Source organism: Pinus tabuliformis, chromosome 3_2, assembly GCF_031772625.1.
Source record: "Pinus tabuliformis cultivar Carrire ecotype Pingquan chromosome 3_2, CPIR1, whole genome shotgun sequence".
In the NCBI taxonomy this organism is placed as follows: Eukaryota; Viridiplantae; Streptophyta; class Pinopsida; order Pinales; family Pinaceae; genus Pinus; species Pinus tabuliformis.
In genome coordinates, this window is record NC_142302.1 from 75,554,280 (window position 1) to 75,575,864 (window position 21,585).

General features: G+C 35.8%; 1 pseudogene; it reads right to left on the bottom strand.

The window, feature by feature from the left end:
- The window catches only part of LOC149179918 (cell division cycle 20.2, cofactor of APC complex-like), a 35,341-nt pseudogene extending 24,941 nt beyond the window's left edge, over positions 1-10,400 (bottom strand).
- Between the last annotated feature and the right edge of the window lie 11,185 nt (positions 10,401-21,585).

Here is a 21,585-nt window from a genome sequence, read left to right on the forward strand (position 1 = left end):
TATATATATATATATATATATATGTAATACTTTAACATTTTGGCAGACAGATCTCTGTATCAAAGTGAATCTCTTGTCCCATAAACAAATGAACATTAAGCAGCAAAGTGCACAATCATAATCTTCAAACCCAATCAAAGCTAAATGAAAAAAGGGCACTCAATACCTAGAGATTTCTTATAGTGACTTACACATTTCCTTACTGTGAGAGAAAAATTAAAATGGCCCTTGTGGGTATCAAAATATCTATCTTTTGATAAAAGTTTTTAAAGATAAACTAAGACAAGGACCTTCTGGACCAACTTGTGGATACTTAAAAATGTCATGGTTTTCTTCTAGGAAAAGAGAAAAAAGATGAATAAAGAGAAATTATAGAGACAGCAGGGAGAAAAACGACTCTCACAATGATTTGGAATTTGGCCAAAAGACTGGGAGAAAGTTTTGAACAACCTCAATTGTTGGCTATTTGAGTAGGGTGAAAAATAATTTATACTCGGGTTGTTGCTATCCCTAGTCGAGATTTAAATTTCCAAAAGACATGTTCAATGTACCAATGTATACGGGCTACGCTATATGTTCTAGTTAGAGCCAAATACAGATCCTGTGGAAATAGATATATCGAGTAACAGTTTCTTAGCCAACACTGAACAATTTTCAGAACATCACATTCACTCTTCTTACCTGAGAAGTAGTCCTTTACTCAACTAAAAAGAAAAAATGGGCAAATTCTTTAATGCAATCCTTCACTACTATACCTAATACATGAACATGTTTTTGGCTGTTTAATATGCCCCTCTGTACAAACCTCTAAATAAACTAAATGAATTCATGAATGGTCAGAGAACTAGAATAGAAAGGAAAAACATATATGATAAGCAAGATAGACTTACAATATCTTCAATATAACATAAGTCCACTGCTATTTGAATTGCAAGGAATGTAACAATTTATTCGTACAACCAAATCACTATGCTACAGAGTATATTCGCTACTCTTACATGAGAAGATTACCCTTTCCATGTCAAACTTGTATATGTTTGGACCGACATCTCCATGTACAAATCACAAACGTCTTGATACACTAAAAATGAATTCATGAATGGCTAGAGAACAGGTATAAAGAAGGAAAAGAGGTTATGTTAAACAAGATAGGCTTACAGTATCTTCTTTATTTATAATATTTTGAATGCAAGAAATTATTATTATACCGCAGATAATACCCATGTGCTCATTCCTGAAGCCGAAACTATGCTTAACAAATTTGCTTGAAATACATGTGTAAAGCACCAGCCACATCTTTACGCTTGGTCCTCTTTAAGGTATCTAGAGCTCTAGACACTTACCAAATACAAAGGAAAAATTGTCATTGTGTCAACACAAAAACAAAGGAAATACTGTCAGCACAAAAACAAAGACTTTGAACACAAAATCCATTTAGTGATAGACCAATAGAATGAATACCTCTACCAAATGTAGCACTCTAGACATGCGACCTGTAAAGCTCTCTTATCTTAACCATATATGGATATTTCCATAAGGTCAGCTGGTTTTGGCTAAATCCATGTGAGCAGATAATACCCCTGTGCTCATTCTTGAAGGAGGAAAATATGCTTACTGGATATGTGTGAGATACATGTTAAAATCACCAGCCGCATCTTTACTCTTGGTCCTCTTTAAGGTATCAAGAGCTCCAAAGACTTTCCAAAACCTAAGAATCTCATCTCTTGCAGCCGACGCAACAATGTACCCATCTAGACTCTGAAAATGCAAAACAAAGGAAAGATTGTCAGCACAAACCCATTTAGTGATAGATCACTAAAATGAATACCTCTGCCAAATGCAGTGCTGTAGACGTGTGACCAATAAGCTCTTCTATCTTAACCATAGATGGATATTTCCACAAGGTCAGCTCGTTCTAGCTAAATCCATGTGAAATAAATAGCTCACGCTCATGCTTATTCCATAATAATGAGAAAAATTGAGAGTGAGCGTCAATGGTATTTAGGCAAGCCCCTGTATGAGTATTCCAAAACTTAATGCATCAGTGAGCACTTCCTCCACAAGATGCCAAAAGATTGCTCTGGAAAGGGCACCATGCCAAGGCTTTTACTATAGCACAATGCTCATCAAGCCGATGAAGATATTGAGTTGCACCATTAGAGGATGACATGCTCTTGTCCGATACATGAAGTAAATTGTCATTCCCCCCACTTGCAAGCTGTTGGCCAGACATAGACCATCTCAAACCACACACTTCTTGCACATGTCCTCTCTATGTTTGAACAATTGAATCACGGATGCGGACATCATGATTCAATATTAAACCATCAAGGCCACCAGTTGTAAGAATATGACCACTCCAAGAAAGCATGCCTACACAAGATTGGTGACCTTTCAAGGCTCTCACCTGAGTTCATTGAAATGCATTACGAAGTGATTGAGATTGCATCTAGAAATTTAAAATGAAACTGAAAATATGAAAAAGAAAAAATAGTTTAATCTACCTGTCTATTAGATGCAGAATCCCATAGCTATACAATAAAATTAGTCAAACCAACACCAATATGTCTTCCATCAGGTGCCCATTTAACACTAGTTATTTGACCAACATCATCATCAATTATCAGGAGCTCAGAAGTTGTGCTCTTGGAGGCATCCCATAAATACACCGTATTACTAAGGGTTATCGATAAAGCATTATTGGCACTCCAGTCGAACAGATTGAAGTAATAATCATCCACAAGCTCAAGGGCATCCAAAGTCCGCTCCACAGACTGTAAATAAGGATATGAAAGTTAAAAAAAATAATACAAATGTTAAAATCAACAACTGTCAATTTTTAATTATCTACGTAACATCCTAACATCACACAAGAGCGAGGTCTTGGGGCAAGCAGTGAGGAACTCAGGGCTTGGGCTTGAATTAAGGCAGAGACCAGTGTTCCATGACTGAGGCCACTTGCAATTCCTAAGTGATTGACAACATAGATATATCCTATGGCATCAGCTTTTCTATAAGAAATATTTATTAAAAGAAAAATTATCCAGCTGACAAAAGGGCAGAACCCTTGCAGAGACAGATACAACAGTGGATCTCAATCATCTTAACTCTAAGAGAAACCTGTTCATAGACAAGGGAGGATTTTTAACTTGTCCAATTCTCAATCCCAACCTAGGCCATTTTCTCAAATATCAAAATCTATCCATTACAAACATTAAGAGACAAAAACCCAAAAAACAAAACATGAAACTAAAATGGAAGTGTAACATTGTAAGTCCAATATATGAAGATAGAGCTGTAAACTAGGGTTGGCTGAAGGATTTATCCAACACTAAACAGTTTTCGTAACATCACATTCACTCTTCTTACCTAATAAGTAGTCCTTTACTACACTGAAAAGAGAAAATGGTCAAATTCTTCAATGCAATCCTTCACTACTATACCTAATACATGAACATGATTTTGGCTGTTTAATATGTCGCTTTGTACAAACCTCTAAATAAACTAAATGAATTCATGAGCGGTTAGAGAATTGGAATAAAAATGAAAAAATATATGATAAGCAAGATAGACTTACATTATCTTGAATATAACATAAGTCCATGCCTATTTGAATTTCAAGGAATGTAACAATTTATTCCTACAACAAAATCAGTATGTTACAGAGTATATTCGCTGCTCTTACCTAAGAATATTACCCTTTCCATGTCAGAATTGTACATGTACAGAATGACATCTCCATGTACAAATCACAAACCTCTTGATACACTAAAAATGAATTCATGAATGGTCAAAGAACTGGTAAAAAGAAGGAAAAACAATTATGTTAAACAAGATAGGCTTACAATATCTTATTTATTTATAATATTTTGAGTGTAAGAAATTATTATTATACCGCAGATAATACCCATGTGCTGATTCTTGAAGCACGAAATCTTCTTAACGAATCTGCTTGAAATACATGTTTAAAGTACCAGCCGCACCTTTACTCTTGGTCCTCTTTAAGGTATCAAGAGCTTCAAATACTTACCAAATACAAAGGAAAAATTTTCACTATGTCAACACAAAAACAAAGGAAAGACTGTCAGCATAAAAACAAAGACTTTCAACATGAAATCCATTTAGCAATAGATCAATAGAAGGAATACCTCTGCTAGATGCAACACTCTAGATGTGTTACCTGTAAATCTCTCTTACCTTAACCATATATGGATATTTCCATAACGTCAACTGGTTCTGGTTAAATCCATGTAAGTAGATAATACCCCTATGCTCATTCCTGAAGGAGGAAAATCTGCTTAGCAGATATGCGTCAGATACATGTTAAAAGCACCAGCCGCATCCTTACTCTTGGTCCTCTTTAAGGTATTAGGAGATCCAAAAACTTGCCAAAACATAAGAGTCTCATCTCCTGCAGCTGATGCATTAGTGTACCCATCTAGACTCTGAAAATACAAAACAAAGGAACAACCGTCAGCAAAAAGGCTAAGATTGTCAGCACAAACCCATTTAGCGATAGATCAATAGAATGAATACCTCTGCCAGATGCAATTCTCTAGAAGTGTGACTAGTAAGCTCTTCTATCTTAACCATAGATGGATATTTCCATAAGGTCAGTTGGTTCTAGCTCCCATACATGAAGTAAATTGTCATTCAGCCTAGTTGCAAGTTGACAGCCAGACATAGACCCTTTCAAACCACACGCTTCTTGTACATGTCCTCTTTATGTTTGAACAATGGAATCACAGATGTGAACATCGTGATTAAATATTAAACCATCAAGGCCACTAGTTGTAAGAATATCACCATTCCAAGCAAGCGCACCTACACGGGATTGGTGACCTTTCAAGGCTCTAAGTTGTTTTCATTGAAAAAGCATTACCAAGTGAATGAGATTGCATCTAGAAACAAATAATGAAATTGAAAATATGAGAGCAAAAATTAATTTAATCCTGTCTATTATATGCATAATCCCATTGGTCTACAAAAAAATTAGTCAAGCTAACACCAATATGTCTTCCATCAGGTGCCTATTTAACATTGGTTATTTGACCAACATCATCATCAACTTTCAAGAGCTTAAGAGTTGTGCTCTTGGAGTCATTCCATAAATAAACTGTATTGTTGAGGGCTATCGATAAAACATTATTGGCACTCCAGTCCAATAGGAGGCTGGCTAAGCTCTTAGCCAGGCCTGAAAATCCTAGAGATAGGCAATTTATTCTTATTTATACGGAAGCTTATTAATGGAAGAAAAGGTAGTTAGTTTATGCCAAAAACTATGTAAGTGATTTGTGTTGAATGAGTTTATGTAACATGTTGTTACAGTATTTTGATTGCTTAGTTTGTACATGATTTGATAACGAAATTGTGGGTACTTTGAGGCAATTAACTGTATTGATTATGCATTGTAATTGGTTTTGGTTCATGCTTGAAAATGAATCCCAATCGATATAAATAAGGGTGATTTTGTGTGTATGTGTTTGGACTCTATACACAAGATAGAGTATGAGAGTAATCATATGGTAAAACGTTTTGTGCGAATGCTGGAAGAAGTTTGCTTTGGATAAGTAGAGGGTGTGTATTGTTTGTGGGAGAAATAGAAAAACATCATCGATTTGCCTAAATGTTATCATCAATTAGGACTAAACTATTACTAAACAAAGCAACTAAGCTATTTTAGAACAATTACATGGAATGAGACTACATGGAAACAAAGATAATTGAACGATCTCATAATACATGGGAAACAATCCTCCACATAAGATTTATAGCACTTAAAAGGCACACAACTAGTTGATGGAACATTGATTTATTGGAGAAGCCATCAGTAACTATCCTTAGAGGTTCCAACCATTTGGTTGGGGGAAATTCAGGTAGATTGGACCCTCAAAACAACAAATAAGAAAAACATTAGTTTTCTACACAACCAAAACCTTATGATAATCTGCACTTATTAGCCTCAGATTTTTCTTTTCAAGTATACGCAGGAAATACATTCTAAAAATTGCATGTACATTCTCTGAAACTTTTGATTGCATAGAAATGAGAATCCTGAAACAAAACCTAGAAATTAAACTCAGAAACTAGCAAGGAAAACAAAGAAACTCTAGAATTGGATATCTGAAATATTAGTTCGAATAACCCTTTAAAACCAGAAAATATTTGGAGAATCAGATTCTGAAGTAGGTTGGAGCAATTTAGGAAAATTAGTAAACGCTAAAAATAGCAAATGAGAAAAACATTAGCTTTCCATACAACCAAAAGCCTATGATAATCGACACTCTGAATCCTCATACTTTTCTCTTCAAGAATACACAAAAAAATCACTCTCAAAAAATGCATATACATTTTCCAAGCCTTTTGATTTCATAAGAGCAAGAATCGTCAAACAAAACCTGGAAATTAAACTCACAAATTAACCAAGAAAGTAAAATTAGAATTAATCATCTCAAAAACTAATGCTAACAATCCCTTGAAACATTAATTTTCCCCTCACCCAAAATATACCTGGAAACTAAACCCACAGAAACCACATAAGTTTCGATTGGGCATCTGAAAATTTAGTTGTAATAATCCCTCGAAGCTAGAAACCCTTGACCATATGCACTCAACTATTTATAGTAGAACCTTTAAGATAAATTCATCAAGAAAAAAATTTAGAAATACTAAACTGTCAAACCCTACGAAGGACATAAGAAGACAATGAAAACAAAACATGTAGCACTACAAATGTGCCCAGAAAAGCATCAATTAGATTAAAAGAAAACCATATAATTTGGGCACCTAGGAAAATAATTAAGTTAACCATTAAACATTAAAAACAAAATGTCTAAACTTTAAATACAATCCAATTGAGCATATTGTCTTAGATATGGAAACCTTAACTAGAACCCAAAAAAATTCATTAAAAATATGTCCTTCAACAATATCCAGAACACAAGAAGTCCAATTAGGAGCAATGGAATAAGAGAACTATATTATTTTGAAGAAATTAGGCCCAAAACTAGGCAAATACAAAAAATAAAGAAGCCTTAAATTGGGTGAATGAAAGATATAAATGAAAAAAACACTCGAATCTAGTATTGAAAAGAAAAATTTCAAAAACCTTTTAATTTGATCACTCAAAGAAGGCACCTGTTAAAAATCTGTCCAAATGGATTGCAAGAAACCTTGAAAATTTTCATAAAAGTCTCAAATTGCATGCCCCAAAATATCCATTAAAAATAAGCTCAAGATTATTAAACAATTCCAATATTTCAAAAACCCTGAGATAGAATGCATCAAATAGGCCAGCAGTCCACAAACCGTGAAAATGGTCCCAAAAAGCCCCAATTGTAGGTCCACAAGAGAAAATCTAGAAGGTAAACACAGAGAAAACTTGAAACCCTAATTAAATGGGTTTCTTGAGAGATAGCAAGCCACTGAATCCTGAAACATAGTAACAACAAGTGTGAGGTTGTTACTATGTTTCGGTTCAAGCTTGTTGTGTATTCCATGTGATCCTATTCTGATTCATTTGAGTGAGCTTCAAGTTATTTTCATAGTCTTTCATGGCTTGGATTTGGAATTTGAGGAAGTGGATGTGTGGTATTTTGTGTTTTTGTAGTGTCTTATGCATACTTAGTAATATGGAGAGCATTTTGTTGTTTTAATAGTTTTCATTATTTGTACATTATGATTATTTTGATCTTAATATTTGTGTGCAAATTCTTGGTGGGAGGTTTAGCTGCACCTGTTTCCCATTCATTGCTTCAACTTATGCTATGTGGGTTGAAAATGGTGAAGAGGAAATCTACTATTCCCAGTAGGAATTCATGGCAGGTTGTTTTTTTTTTTGCAAGAAATTTGGCATCCTTCAAAAGTTGTATTCTTACTTTTGAAAATTCATGTTATTAAAGACACGATTTAGACATAGTCACAAAGACAAATATATGTCATTGAAGACCTCTTTCCCAGGATGGAAAGGGATAACCTTTCTTCACACATATAAATATCATTGAAGTATTTGTTGCTCAACAAGAAAAGGGATAACATTCACGTCTCTCACACATATATTATTTCAAGGCCTCCTCCTCAACAAGGAAATAGAGAACCTTCATTAATTTGGCTACCTAAACTTTCGAGTGAAAGGATGGACTTATTCGTTAGAGATAGGTAAAATATCAACGTAAGAAATTTCTTCTTCTAGCTTAGAATTGACATGTTTTTGGTGTGAGTAATGTATTTGTAACATGGAATTGATAGGATTGCGATGTGAGTTGTTTTAGAGACTATTTCTGTTTTAGAATTGTTCATAATAATTGTTATTTCTGAACTTTTTCCATCTAATGAGACAAAATATCAATTTAATAAGTCTCTTCTTCTAACTTGAAATTAAAAAAAAATTGGTGTGAGTAATGCATAATGTGTTTCTAAGTTGGAGTTGACATGTTTTCGGTGTGAGTAATGTGTTTTTATCTTGGAATTAACAAGTTTTCAATGTGAGTTATGTACTATAGACTATTTTTGTTTTAGAATGGTTTATAATAATTGTAAATTTTTGGACTATTTCTATCCGGGGAGAAAAAATATCAATGCAATAAGTATCTTCTTCTAGCTTGGAATTGAAATTTTTTTGTTGTGAATTATGTATAAGAGACTTTCTGTTTAGAAATGTTAAAAACAATGGTTATTTATGGACCTATTCTATTCAGGGAGATAAAATCATCAATGCAATAAGTTTATTTGTCTAAGTCTCTTCATACAAATATTTAGTGTGATTATTGTGCTTCTAGCTTGGAATTGATGAATTTTTTGGTTTGAGTAATGTGTTTCTATCATGGAATTGACAAGTTTTTGGTGTGAGTTAGTGTTATGAGACTATTTTTATCACTTGTATGGAGATAGAAACTTTTTTGAGGTTAGCATAACATAATCCTATAGCATGATGTTATGCGATTCACAATTTTCATTTACAAAAGGTTTAGATACAGTGCATTCAATCTTGTTAATACTAGTGTATATCTCATGATCCAAAGCAATTCTTAAATATATACGGTGAAATCTATATTTTATTTTTAAATCCCATAATATTTATTAGATCATTTAAATCATAATATAAACGATAGTAATGAATCTATTTTTAAGTTTTCATTGATAACATTCAATAGTTTTACTATGTTGGTCATCTTATATGTCCTATAAAATTTTTTTAGTCATATATCATATATACAAATGCTATGGCATAAAATTTCCATACATAACATAAAATTTCTTCGAGCTTCTCGATCCGTCAAAATTAGCCTAAAAACGTATTCAGGTCTGTTTCGAAAGCATGAGGAAAGGCAGCGTTTGCTATGTCCGATATAGATGGAGTTTTCAACATTTACTCTACAAAAATATAATGACTAATACAACAGATTAATGACTACAACAGATTAATCTGTATGGAAGATACAACAGATTAATGACTACAACAGATTAATGACATTTAGAGCTTGAACTCAAAAAGAATCGACTTTCCAACTCAAAAGAAATTAAATATTTGTCAATTGAAAAATAGAAATAAATAATTATTAAGTTTCTAGGTGCCAATTAAGCTTGAACTCAGATTTGGAATCTTTTTCCTTTTACACTGGGTTGAGTTTGGGTTGACTTTAGCGTAAATGACTTCATGCAGGTATCCCGTAGCCAAGCTACTCTTAGACCCATTCCATCATTTCGAAAACCTGCATCATAATTGTCTGTACTAGGAATCCCAACATTTTTTTGGATTATTGGCTTTCGTGTGATATTTCATTTGTTTTGGCAGCATACCAATTACCGTAATCCCTGTGCCTTAGGGCAGGGACTAATAAAATAAGAATATTATATAACAGTCTAATTTATAGTATAATAATTTAAGTACATAATAATGCAGCAGCGACTATAGCAATTCAAATATAAGAATTACATTACATATATATGGTATAATAATTTAAGAAAAGTACATAATAATGCAGCAGCGATTATAGTATTTTACATATAAGAATTAAATTACATATAAATATATAATGATGGATGCTTATTATGATTATCTCTTCCCATTATTTATTTGGTCAGCGAACATATTTACAGTTTCATATGAATTAAAAAATTAAAAGTAAATTAAAATTAAAAACAAGCGACCAATGAATAAAATCTCCAACTATTCAACCTGGAACCATATTTTCTTTCATACAAAGGCATCCCTTTCACCATTTGTACTCCCATTCTATGTTATCGAATTTACATTTATATTCAAAGAGAAAACCCTAGTTGCCGCAACACCCTTCAATACTCCAATATGAGTCCGGATTAAGAGGCCAGTACAGAGGATCATGTCGGTCGTTGTTGTTCTCCAGCTCATCCTCTAAAGCCTTCAACGTCAGACGACCCATTTCATCATCCAGCTGCATCAGAGATTTCTCCATTGTCGAATCGAAGCTCGTTTCATGACTGTAATTAGAAGATTTACAATGCAATACTGACTCGCTTCATTGGCTTCACTCAAAAAATCATGGAAACTTAATCCATCGGAGTCAAGCTCCGGCTCAGTCCCACCCAAATCTTGCGTCAAAACAGAAGAATGCGATGAGGTTCTATCCCACTCTGGATTTTGCCGTTGCAAAAAACAGAGCTTCTCACCTACGTAACTACTTAAGCAGTCATTTAGACGTACAGAAGGAGTACCAGTGGAAAATATACTGTTTGAGCCAATACTCTCCTTTGAAGGAGTGAAATATTTGTCTTCTGAATCTATACCCGTGAGACCTGTCTCCCGATTCACAGCCACATTTCCACATGACATATCTCCAGTGGCATCCAATGGACGAAGAACAAGTAGTGCCTCTTGAATTGGATTGTACCTGGATCCATCAATGGGAGACACAATTTCTGGTTTCTCCGGCTTAAAAACCGAGTAGGTCATAATCTTTCTTTCAAGTGACTGTTTCTGAGGCTGCAAATTCAACTCTGCCAATGCCTGGTCATAGTGCTGACCTTTGAAAAGATCCAAGTCAGGCTGATCATCATCCACAACATTAACTGACTCAACTGGTAAAATTGGATTGCATGAATTGAATTCTCGCTTAGGCATGAACCCATTAGCGGTTTTGGACAAAACCCTTCCAGCAGCATCTCTTGCTTTTGTTCGAGAAACAGTGTTCCTAGAAGCCTTTGAATTAAGGTTTGTAGAATTCTCTTTTAATGGACGTTCCCCTGATCTTCCACGAGACGTTACAGATTTTGGAGCCACCGGAATCTTAACACTGCTCTTTGTGGATGAACTTTCAGATTTCGGACCCGCCTGCATTTTGACACTGCTCCTTGTGGATGCACTTTCACATTTAGGACCTACCGGCATTTTAACACTGCACCGTGTGGATGAACTTTCAGATTTAACACTGCGCTGTGGAAATGAACTTTCAGATTTAACACTGCGCTGTGTGAATGAATTTTCAGATTTAACACTGTGCTGTGTGTATGAACATTCAGATATAACACTGCTCTGTGTGGATGAAGTTTCAGATTTCGGACCCACTGGCATTTTCAGATTTCGGACTGCTCTGTGTGAATCGACTTTCAGATTTGGAACCCACTGGCATTTTAACACTGCTCTTTGCCGATAAAGTTGGCAATCTAGCTTTCGGTACTTTCAAATTTGTCTTTTGAGCAACCGCCATGTTGTTATCGGGACAGCCTTGTGCTTTTACCCTCAACCAAAACTAATAAATCCGATGATCGATCAAACTCAACTTATTTATCTCACGGCTTCGCGACAATTCTCGGAAACCTTTCTGCTCCTCTGTAGATATAGCAAACATATGAAATTAGTGTATCCTTAAAATCAAGTTAGTGGCTTAACTGAATAATATTTAAAATACTTTTATTACCAAAGAATCTGCAACCGTGTCACCTCCTCCTTTTCCTCATGTGTGTTTAGTTAAAATATTGATATCTTTCAAGCATTGTGATAATTAGATTGCATTATTATATGGGTAATTGTATTCCTGGATTTTATGGCACATCACAACGTTGTGGCATTTTTCATATATTGCATGTAGGGGTTATTACCAAGTTAGTGCAAGGCTTTTTTTACAACTTATAATGGGCGTATGTAATGATGCATAATAATAGAAAAATATTAATAAAATAAAATATTTTAATATTAATTTTAAATAAGATATTTTTATATTTATATATAAATATTAAATTGATATCATATATTTTAAGATAATATTAATTTTGTTTCTTTTAATATTGGTTTTCAATAAAATATTTTTAGGTTAACTTTATTTTATTTCTAAAGGAAAAAATAGTTAGAAATGGAATTTCTTAATCAAAATAAAATGTTTCTCTTGGCTTGTGCTCCCTAATAGAATATCGACTTGGGATACATTCAGAACCAAGGGCCAGGAAGATGCCACCTCAATAAATGTAAATCTGCATGAAAGAACATTAACCATCTCCCCATTCTATGTCCTTTTGTTTCCTCTATCTGGAAAAATGTGATCTAAATGACCAATCCCTTTTCATCCTAGGACCACTATGACATCCTTTCCTGCCTTGGTTGTTGGCCTAAGGACCACCCACACCACCTACCTTTGGCCTTTTCCATCATATGGGGAATTTGGATAACTAGAAATGGCCTTACTTTTCAGAATATCCCTCCCAACATTTGGCAAACCAACTACAACATTTTCACTTTCTATCTAGAATTCTCTTGTGACAAACAATCGATTCCCAAAATCCCTTCTCCTCCTAGCAACATTTGGTCTTCCTTCCCAGTGGGTTTCATATGACTCTTGTGGATGCGGAATGGTTATCTAGCTAAGTTCTGAGAGACACTACAGGTCCCACTGGCACTGCAATTCTGGAACTAATTCTCAAGCAAAATTCCTTGCTCTTTGGGGGGTCCTATTTTGTGCATCTCAGTTTGGAATCTCATCTCTTCCTATCTTTGGGGACTCAAAATCCATCATAGATTGGGCAAACAATAGAGGCTCTTTGAACTCTCTAAACCTAGATACACAGAAATGCCGAATCAAAATTCAACTGGAGTCTCTCAACATTGTCATCATTACCCACATTTATCGGAGATAGAATGGCGCAGCAGATTGACTATCAAAAGAAAGTTGCAACTCATATTTTGACAAGATCTTCTAGAAATATTTTTCCTCTGGTTCTCTCGAAGGCTTGGGACACCTTTTGGTTTAATTGTATGCACCTACTAATGAACTCAAAAACTACCATTGGAACATGTAATAGGAATGATCCATCTCGGAAAATTAGAGCAATGTCACTCAAGAATAGGTTCAAAGATTTTTAAAACAATATGGGAACGTTCTCTATTTCAACATAGAAGATGAATCAGTGGGATCCTAATCCCTTATTTTAATTGTACTTTCTTATTGCTCATTAATATGAAGGATTTTTTATGTTCTTGGAAAAAAAATAAAAAGAATCTTATTCTATGTATTTTCTATTTCTCTCTAAAAAATTATTTAGTTTTTGAAAAATTTAAAAAACGTTTCTCGTAGCTTAATTGGTGATCAATAATGTGAGTTTTAAGAAATCTTAAAAATCCAAAGTTCAAATCCCTTAAATTGTGACCAAATTCTTATAACTATAAGATCCAATACTCCATAAAAAAATTCATTTAAAATTAATTGAAATTATAAAATTTAAAAATATAAAAATATAAAAAATATAAAAAATAATATATATATATATATATATATATAAAATACTTATTGCCCTTAAAAAATTAACAAATTAATTAATTTATATATAATTTAAATAATAAAAATTATAATTTTATAAAAAAATTATATAACTAAATTTTCAAATAAGGAAAACATAAAACTTTTAACTTTAGCATTTAATAAATAAAAACTTTATGGATTTTTTTTATTTTATAACTTTTTTATTTTCTATATAAATAATTTTCAATATATTTAAATTAAGATATTAATTAATTTGGTGTATGGGGTAATTTTTTTTTTAATTTACTTGTTATTATGTGTCAAGAGCATATTTAATTTTAAAGTTATTTTTGGAAATTTCATGAGTGAGACGATGGTTATAATTAATGATATTTTAGTAAATATTGTGTAGTCTTTGGCAATTTTGTGAGTGAGACCTGTTAGCCCTAAGGTAGAGGGCTGTTATTTTTAGCATAAATATCCCCTGTTTTAGCTCCAATGGCCACATCTCCTCTTACTCGGCTTTGGCCATAAGTCGTGTTAGCCCTGAAGTGTTAATCCAAATGGATCCAAGAACTCTCTAAGTCTTTAAAAATCGTTTAAAAGATCAAAATAATCGCAAGAGAAAGCCCTCCAAAAGGCGGAAAAACACTATCGAGAAACGAAAAACATAGAGAAAACAGTGAAAAACAGAGCAGCGGAGGCTTGAACAATGAATGCACAGCAGCCGTCAGATCTGGCTAATCAACGGTCCAGATCTGATCGGCAAATCACAATCGGCCAACACAACAGAGCGCTCACCAAACGGCCCAGGGTTATCGCGATATGCGATTGCGATTAATCGCATCACGATATCGCAATCGGCAAACACAACGGAGCGGGGCCTATACACATATATATATGCACGATATGGTCAACCAGACTTGATAACATTATGAACCATATTATATATATATTGAAGTCCGGGAAACACCTATTTCCTTTGTATTTGCCTATTTCATTTATTAAACCAAATACAAAGGATGAAGCACCAATGCGACATTACGCACCCGAAATGGTTTACTAATGCTGTTGAACACCATTTCAAGTCCGATAAGGTGGGATTTTCACATTTTAATGTATTTTCCAATATAAGGGGAAATCACAAAACAGGCAAGATTTTGGGAGAGCCAAAGGCGATAAGTGGTTTGGGTCGGGCTCCACCCGATCCCATACAACGGCTACCACGTGTCCAAGCTGAGGAGAGAGAAAACCACCCTCATCGGGCGGTTAACTCCTGTATGAAAGAGCCACCCGAAATGGATCACAACCGTTGGATCTAGATCTCCCAGATCAACGGTGGAGATGTGATATAGCTACAAAGGCGGACCTGATAGGAAAATAAACTATATTTAAGGACTTTTGAAGTCCAGAATAAACAGAGTTTTGGCAGAATTTCACAGTGTTGCAGCATTTCTCTATGTTAATAAAAAGCGGCTGTTTAAATGATTTCAAAGTCCCAAAGCACTAATCTAGATAGAGGCCGGGAGACAGATGGTCGGAAGGGGAAAAAGCCACAACATGATGCAACCCACAATAGAAGCGATCATGGAGCATCGCTGGCATGAGCGAGCCACTTGACAGCGCGACAAATTTACCAGAATTCGGTTACTATGTTGCTAGAAACAGAGACCTCTGGCTCATGTATGTATAATCATGGCATCAAGCAGTTAGAAGCTAGAGGGGATAGATTAAGACACCTCGAGCCTCAGAGAGCTCGGGAGGCATTGTAAAAAGCCTATAAATGGCTGAGAGTTAGAAGTAATAGGGGTTCAACTTTTGGAGACTGTGAAGACTCTGCTTCTCTCAGCGTCTCATCTTCATTCCTGTAATACAAGCTTCTTTTGTTGTTATATGTTCAATCCCCATCTTTCCCTCTATTCCAAGCTTTCACTTGAATGGGTTATTCATGTTTTCTTCTGTGTCGAATGCCAGATAACTGTCATCTTATCTTTGCATTGATAAATTAGATTTGTAAGCTTCATTTTCTTTCTGTAGCTAGCCATTAATATGTGTTTATGTATGCATATTTTGGTAGAGTTAGTATTCTCCATCTATCCATTGAATCTATAATCTATTGAGCATTAGTGGTTGAAAGCCTTGTTTAGCTAAGGGTGTTCACGTATGCTTTCAGTGAAATAGAGTTGAAACGATCATCTGACTTGATCCAAACCCCAATCCATTCCAATAGTTCAGAGAACGATATTGAAGATTTATATGTTTCGAGGCATCTCTAAGCTACAACCTAGGAGAGCTTCCTGGAGTGCTAACATAAGTGGCGCCGTTACCGTGGAGAGGAGACTAAAGCTTAGCTTCCCTAGGAGACGACACAAATCCAACTTTGATGATAGACAAAGTGTGGACACTTTTTCAGTTGTAATCATCTATCTGGCGACTCTACTGGAGGACGAATCTCTTGGTGACTCCACTTCATAGTTTTGGCTAAGTTTCTGAGGCATACTTGGAGAAATCCTCAGAAGCCGCAAGCTGACCAAGTACCTGACCCTGAAAATATCATCAAAGAAAGAAAGGTATTAAAGAAAGAAGCATCAGGTTCATGTAAATCTAAACAATATTCGATATCTCTTCAAGAAAATCTTGTAATAGAACAAATACATGTTGAGAGTATAGCATATAATACTAGCAGTGAAGAAAAATCTCAAAGATTCATAGAGCTCCTTATTCTTTAGGTTCTCCTTTCATTGTAAGCCCAAAGGAAGCCTCTCCTCCTATCCATCATACTCCTTTAGTCTTATCAGTCACTCCTCAACCCTCTGTCATTCAGACTTCTAGTACCCTTATAGCCACCACAGCTATGGCAGGTCCACAAGTGCCTACCAAAATGGAAAGAATCATAGCTGCCAGGTATGGACCTCTAGTACTACCCACTCCTTTCAATACCATGCCTACTAGAGAATATTAGAAGTATAGGCCTAAGTTCACTGGGACTGAAGGTGTTTCAGCTGAGGAACATCTTGAATCATTCTATAGCTATGCTGATAACCTAGACATTAGTGAAGATGATGTATGGATGAGAGTCTTCGTCCAAAGTCGAGATGGAGAGGCTAGAAAATGGTTCAGAGAATCAACCCCAAGGCCTATAGTAGATATTGAGGCTTTAGATGATGCATTCCTAAATCATTGGGGGGATAAGAAGGATCTACTCTACTACCACACCAACTTTGGGAACTTAAAGAGGGAAAATGGTGAGTTGTTGTCTAATTTTAATAAGAGGTTTAATCGCATGTACAGCAAGATACCAGCTGAAGTAAAACCCAGCACTACCTCTGCCAAACTCACCTATGCGAGTGCATTTGATTCTGACTTTTGTCTACTATTGAGGGAGAGGCGATGTGCTACCTTGGCTGATATGCAGGATGCAGCCTTGGAAGTAGAATCAAACATCATGGCTGTAGAGAAGCTCAAGGGGAATGTTGATAAAAGGAGATAGAGGGGTGAATCTTCATCATCTTCAAATCCCAAGATAGACAAAATGACCAAGATGATAGAGTCATTTGCCTCTAAAATATCCAAATTAAAGGCTAAGCAGCACCCTGGGAAAGGAAGAGTTCCTAATCCCTTTGCTCCTAGAAATCCAAATCCATATAGAACAGCTAATGAGAAGTTGTAGATTTTGCAAAGGAGCAAAGATGCCAATGAAGAACAAAGGGTGAAGACCCCTTTCTAGAATGTAGTCATGGAAGAAGAGAAGTTTGAAGAGGATGATGATATCCATTGTCTAGAAGACAAAGGTAGTGCCTCCTTTTTGACCTCAGCTGCCTATGAAAAGTCATTATTCAATGACCAGATCAACCAAGAATGGGATGGTGAAGCTGCTCTGCAAACTAAAGATAGACACAGATATGCTCTGAGGTCGAAGATGAATAATGCCAAGGAAACTCCTATTCAAAGAGCTATTTTCCCCCAAGTACAACAAAATAAAAATTAGAAACGACCGACAGTTGATCCCATCATCCTCAAAGCTCCAGCTCACGAGGTAAGAGGCCTTGGTAAGTCTCCTTCTCCTTTCAGTTTTAAATCAAAAATTCAGAAGCTAAGCATACCTATACCTCTGACTGAACTAGTAAAAAATTAGTCCTTCAAGATATCTATCCTCGAGGCCCTTGAGCCTAAAGCCATCCAAGCCTCCAATGACTATGTAAATCTGCAAGACAACAAACCAACTGTTGTTCTCAGCCCAATGATTGAAAATTGCGATGACAGCTCCCCATCATTCTATGTATCTTTGACTATCCATGATAAAATCCTTCACAACTGCCTTCTGGACATAGGAGCCAGCCATAATCTAATGCCCAAGGCTATCATGGATGAGTTGGGTCTTGACATTACCAAGTCTTATCATGACCTGTTTTCTTTTGACTCTAGAAAAGTTAAATGTTTGGGATTAATTAAAGACCTAGCCATCACCTTGTCTCAGCTGCCCATGAAGAGCATGGTGATGGATATTGTGGTAGCAGATGTACCCCCCAAGTTTGGCATGTTGCTCTGCAGAGGTTGGATCAAGAGATTAGGTGGAACATTGCAAAATGATCTATCCTGTGCTATTGTCCAAGTTTTTGGAGGTGAGAGTAGGACATTATACAGAGAAGCTCAGTTGGATTATATCATCAGTGATGAAAGGAATCCCACTAATCATCCCATCTCTACTGTCGACACTAATTTTGGAGCCTGTATTCTTCTTATTGAAGAATCCCAGTTGGCCTCTACACAGCTTAAGAAACCAGTTTGCCAGATCACAAAAGAAGAAGCCCCACAAATTTGGGACATGTTCTTTGATGGAGCTTGCTCTAAGGAAGCTATAGGGACAAGTGTGGTCCTTGTGTCCCCCACATAGGAATGCATTCATTTATCTTTCAAATTAACTTTTCAGGTCACAAATAACACAACAGAGTACGAAACCTTGATATTGGGCTTAAACGCTGCTAAAGAAATGGGCATCAAAGGTTTGAAGGTGTTTGGAGATGCAGACCTTATCATTCAACAGGTCAACAAAACTTTCCAAGCAAAGCATCCAAGGTTGAAAGCATACAGAGATGAGGTATGGAAGCTCAAGGATTCTTTTAATAGTTTCAGCATTTCTTACATCACTATAATGAAGAACCAACTTGCTAATTCTCTTGTTGTGTCTGCTAGCACGTTTATTCCTCCTTTGCCTTCTAAATTGACTTATGAAGTTCAGGTGAAATATAGACCATCTCTACCAGACAATGTCAAATACTGGAAAGCTTTTGAAGATGATGATGAAATTAATAGGTTTTTACAAGTCATTGATGAATTTTCTGAAATGCACATTGACCAAGACAGTGAAACCAATGAAGAATGCAACTAGTCTAAGATAAAGGATGAGATTGGCCGGGAAAGCATTCTCCAGTTGCCTAGTAACTATATACCCAAAGGATTGGTTCCCCTAGAGAATTTGTTTGATCATAATGATTAAGCCTGCCAAAAAATAAAATAAGTCTGTTGTTCATAGACATAATGTAAGGAGTCCAGCCCATCCAAAGTACATAAATCTGTCCACTCACTTTTCTTCTGCCCAAAGTTCCGAGTATTGCACCCTGATGAAACAATTTGCTGATATTTTTGCTTGAGAATACAATGATATTAAGACCTATGACACCAACATCATTCAGCATAATATTCTGCTAGAGAAGAACACCATCCCTTTTAAGCAGGAATTTATATCTATTAGCCCTCTCTTATTGCCTTTGATTGAAAAGGAAATCAAGAAGCTGTTGGATGCCAAGATCATAGTTCCCCTAAGGTATTCAAAGTGGATAGCTAACCTTGTGGTAGTAAGAAAGAAGAATGGAGAAATTAGGGTTTGTGTTGACTTCAGGAATCTGAACAAATGCTCTAAAAAAGACAACTACCCCCTGCCTAAGATGGAACACTTGCTGCAAAAAGTTTCAAGGGCTAGAGTCATGTCTTTCCTAGAAGGATTTTCAGGTTAAAATTAGATTTTTGTACATCCAAAAGATCAGGAAAAGATAGCCTTCACTACTCCTTGGGGAACTTTCATGTACTCCAAGATGCCTTTTGGACTAATGAATGTTGGGGCTACTTTTCAGAGGGCGATGGACATAGCCTTTGTGGGAGAGAAGGACAAGTTTGTCCTTATTTACCTTGATGACATAACAGTCTTTTCCAGCAATCCCAACTACCATTTGCAGCATTTGAAGAAGGTGTTTCTAAAGTGCAGATAGTTTAGAATTTCTGTGAACCCAAAGAAGTCACAATTTTCTCTAGAAGAAGGCAAACTGTTGGGACATATTGTTTCTGCTGAAGGTGTGAAGATCGATCCAGCAAGAGTTCAAGCAATTCAGACATTGTCCATCCCAAGGTCAAAAAGGGACATTCAATCTTTCCTGGGTAAGATTAACTTTATCAGGAGGTTTATTCCAAACTTCGCAGAGCTACTGAAGCACATCTCTTCCATGCTGAAGAAAGGATCAGAAATAAAATGGATAGATGGTGCAAGAAGCTCTTTTGAAGCCATCAAACAAGCTATCATGGAAGCTCCCACTCTAATCAGCCTAGATTATACTATGGAGTTTTATATCTTCTCTTTTGCCTCTTATGGTACACTTGCAACAGTTCTATTGCAGAAAAATGATGAAGGTGTAAAGCACCCTATGGCCTTTTTTAGAAAACTTCTAAGGGATGTTGAACTAAGGTATGACCTTATTAGAAAACAAGCTTATGCTCTGATAAAATCTTTAAAGGAATTCAGAATTTATATTTTGCATTCCAAAGTGACTGCATATGTACCGTCAACCTCAGTAAAAGATGTTCTAACTCAGCCAAATATTGATGGAGAGAGAGCTAAATGGATTGAAAAAATCATAGAGTTCAACATAGAGGTGAAGCCGATCAAGTTTGTCAAAGGCCAGTGCTTGGCTAAGCTTATGGCTGAGGAAATTTGCAGTATGTTAGACATTAATTATATGGGTTCAAATTCAGGTGGTGAGCAGACAGAGGAAGCAGCAGAAGAGGAAGAGAAGAATCAGTCTTTGGCTAAAAATCTAGCCATCTATGAATGGTATTCCAGTGTAGTTCATTTTTTGCAGAAGCTAGAAGTCCCTCCAGGGCATAGCTCAAGTCAAGCCCGAGCTATTAAGCTAAAATCGACCAAATTATGCATTACTAAAAACCTGCTCTATTGGAAAGACCCATCAGGGATCCTCTTGAGATGTCTAGACAAAGGACAATCTATGGAAGTCACACACCAGTTCCATTCTAGCATCTATGGAGGGCATCATTATTGCAAAACTATGGCCCACAAGATCCTGAGAGCTGGGTATTATTGGCCTACTCTGTTCTCTTATGTGTTTTCTTTTGTAAAATCTTGTGACAAATGCCAGAGGTTTGCAGGAATGCAACAACTAAAATCTCTGCCCTTGAAGCCAGTATAGGTCAATGGTCCCTTCTAGTAGTGGAGCTTGGACTTCATAAGTGAGATCAATCCAAATTCCAATGGCCATCACAAATGGATCTTGGTAGCGACTGATTATTTCACCAAATGGATTGAGGCCATACCCACTAAAAATGCTAATCATTAGCTTATCATAAATTTCTTGAATGAGAATATTTTCACTAGATTTGGTTGCCCAACCAAACTAGTCACTGATAATGTAGCAGCTTTCAGGGAAGAATAATTGGTGGACATATGTGAATCCATAGGCATTCAATTGGTGAATTATACCTCATATTACCCTCAAGGAAATGGCCTGGCAGAATCATCTAACAAAAGTCTTGTAAGGATAATCAAAAAACTGTTGTAGGACATCAAAAAGAACTGGGATTCCAAGTTGAAGTT